This window comes from Bactrocera neohumeralis, chromosome 6 (genome assembly GCF_024586455.1).
Source record: "Bactrocera neohumeralis isolate Rockhampton chromosome 6, APGP_CSIRO_Bneo_wtdbg2-racon-allhic-juicebox.fasta_v2, whole genome shotgun sequence".
NCBI classification, from domain to species: Eukaryota; Metazoa; Arthropoda; class Insecta; order Diptera; family Tephritidae; genus Bactrocera; species Bactrocera neohumeralis.
In genome coordinates, this window is record NC_065923.1 from 80,715,116 (window position 1) to 80,718,514 (window position 3,399).

At 32.1% G+C, this 3,399-nt stretch overlaps 1 protein-coding gene across 2 annotated transcripts in view; it reads left to right on the forward strand.

The window, feature by feature from the left end:
- The window catches only part of LOC126762146 (uncharacterized), a 57,245-nt gene that overhangs the window by 12,867 nt on the left and 40,979 nt on the right, over positions 1-3,399 (forward strand). The gene's annotated exons all lie outside the window — the stretch shown is intronic.

Below are 3,399 nucleotides of genomic sequence, written 5' to 3' on the forward strand. Positions count from 1 at the left end.
AACTATTTCAAATCCACATTAAATATAGATTGCACGCGTTTAAGAACTATTATTATTGCTTATAGACATACATGTACATAAGTATGATTATAATATAGTGAATAGTACGGCATTATGCGTCATTGGAAGTCAAGGTCAGCATAATACTTATGTGGAACTATTGTCCTCAATTATTAATACTTTAGATATGATGATTATATTGACAATATGTATGAAACTACTTGTATTCTGAATTTTTTTAAATAGCTCTACAACAATTTAAAATTAATTTTAAAGCTAACTCTTCAAATATGTGTCTCCTAATTTATAAATCTCTTCGATCAAATACATACATACGTTTTCAAGCAACCACTTTTAGAGTTTTTATTGTTGTGATGCCATTATTGTGTGGACATTGTGTCATTGTCTTCTATACATACACAAACATATATTATTTTATTATTACTTTTTTTAATTTTGATCGTTAGTAGCGTGCTGCAATTGTACAGGCAAATTTCTCAGAGCGCGCTTAATGGCACGCTTGGTGAGATGAGAGCAGTGCCTGAGCAGAGTCTCAAAAGCGATAAAAAGGCTTGTTTTTATGTCGATATGTATGTATGTGTATGTATATTTACTCGCACGTAAACTAAATTTACGAGTGGGAACAGTGTGTGTTAAGCCATTTTGGCTTGGCTGTGTAGATGATGAGTCATTTCATGTCGAACGCCTGCATATAATGAGAATAATTAATAAAAGCTTAAATTATATGTATGTAATTAACAAATTATATTTGTTGTATTTGTTATTCTATTGCCAAATTGTATTGAAAATCGGCGCATTTGACAAAAAGTAGATATAAACACCAAAAATTGGTATTGTTGATGAGTCAGGAGCTTATGTACATACTTATGTACGTATTCTTATGTATATATTTGTGTGTATAATTGTATAGTGTAGCTTTATATTTTTGCATAGCAATTTCTTTTTGCAATATTTATTGAAAATGATAAATCGCTTCCGTTGTCATTCCAAACTTCAAATGTTAATATTGACGCGGCGGCTTTGGTGCCGTTCACAGCACCTACGCTCTTTAATGATTCTCTTCAACATACAAAGTACGTATGTATATATGCACAGTGGGAAGCTTTGAAGAATATTTACTAAGTTCTTTTAAGATTTTATTTACCGATGTAAAGAAACTATTTCAGTAGAGGATATTAGAGCAGCTTTTTGAATAGCTTAAAACGTTGATTTTTATTTAAAAAAAATTGTATTTTACTTTAATCTGAAAAAATATACATTCCCCGCTAATGTACACCTACTCGAATGGGCGAGTCTTTTCATCTTTTTTTTAACGTGATGCAAACAGAAATCCCCCTGCGATTTGTTTCTCCATACGCCGCTGCTTACTTATTAATTCATTTTATGTTTCTTCAAATGTTCCCGCTTAAATTCAAGTTAACGTATTCAGCGCGCATGTGTGTTGACAAACGTTTCGTGAGCGTGAGTCATTTTATTGGCGTGCTTCGCCAAGTTTGGCTGTCATACTTTATTTCTGGCTTTGCTTGCTCAATTACATTAACTATACACTCGCAACATCTTTCATAAAGTATTACAATTTTGTTTACATTCACGAACTCAGATAAACAGTTATACATATATGTATTTATATTAAAGATACGTACCGTTTATCTCATATCTCTACAAACTCGATCTAACTGTGTCCTCGGTAGCAAGCTTTTACAATTATTACTACAAAACCATATTAAAATTGACAAGGGATTGATAATTCAGTAAAATTTAGAAAACAGAAGATATAGAGAAATATGTGTTCCAATGTTTTCTTTTCCAGTTGATTTTATAATTCTCTCTTATGCAAGATGAGATATGTTTGAAGGAAATTTGGTAAACAAGCTCCCTAATCGCACAAGAGTACATAACATATACATACATACATATACTAACTGTATCTATAACATGAGTGGTTTTTAAACTTGCGATCTTGAAAATTACGTTACGACAGAATTTTTTGCTCCCTTACTTGCCGATGTTATTTTAATTGTAAGCAATGCAAAATATCTAATCTTCTCTGTTTTCTTTTGCACAATTTTTCCTGATTTTGTTTTGATTCTCCATTCGCATGACTGTGTCTTTTCAGATTACGCCACCCCGCATTTCTGGTGTATTTTTGTTTTTATTATTTCGTCATTCTCGCTTTTCATATATGCATTGTTGTTGTTGAGGCGTAAGCTTTTGTGAATGAAAGCCGCATGTGTTTACACATGAGCACATTGCACGAGAACTTCGCAAGGGTAAGCGCGCTCCGGAGCTAGCACAGAGAAATAGTGAGCGTCAAAGAGAGTTAAATACGAAAACACAGTTTATGTTTCTTTTGCATAAGTAGATTACAACCAAGAGTGTTAGAATACAATATTACGCTTTCCACAGACCATTTACCTGCAGTTATCATCTTTGGCAGTCATCTGTATGAGTTGACTACGTCATACCAGAGAACATTCATATATACGTATCATATAAAAGCATATACCCTGAACAAGATAGGATAGGAATGGAATGGCCGACATTGGACTACTATAACATAGAGCTGGCATACAAACTTACCGATCAAAATCAAATTCTTGTAAGGTATTTTTGGTACTTGTGAAGGGTATTAATGCTTCGCTGCAACTGAAGTTAACGTTATTTTGTTTTATTTTAACTTTATTTGCAAATTTTACTAAATAAGCAATATACTATATAAATACAAAATATTCAAATAAATTAAAAATAAATAAATACATAATATGTATGTACATATGTATATGATATGTACGAAGTACGTCGCTCAAGTCAAATAAAAGTACACATTTTTATCGCTGCCAGTGATCATATGATGGAATCTATGACTTGAATAGAGCAACTGTTCATACTTTGTTAAGGCCTTTTTGATAGTGAGACGGCGAGTAACTAAAATATAAATTATGCTACTTAATTTTCTAAACTACCATACATTCTTGGATGGTGTTGACGTCAGAAGGTGATTTAGTAAACACTTGTTTTAATAGTTTCCTACTGTTTTAGTTAGGAAATATTCAAGTGGTTAGTATTTTAGTTTAACCAGAATAACCAACAAAGACAAATGGGGAAATGTGCGGCATTTAAGACGTAAACAATAAATATGTTTTAATTTCTTAATTTCTATGTTTTTTCGATGAGGTAAATATTACATAATAACTTTATTTTCATAGAAACTTTTCATTTCTCATGCTCAGTGCTACTAGTTCTACTACACTCTTTATGCCGTTTCTGGTTCTGTTCGGTTCGATTAATTTGAATATATGAATGTTAGTTGTTTTCGTCCTTACGTTCGTCCTTTTTAACGAACGAGGCATGAAATGAGTGTTCAGTTCGAACCAAACC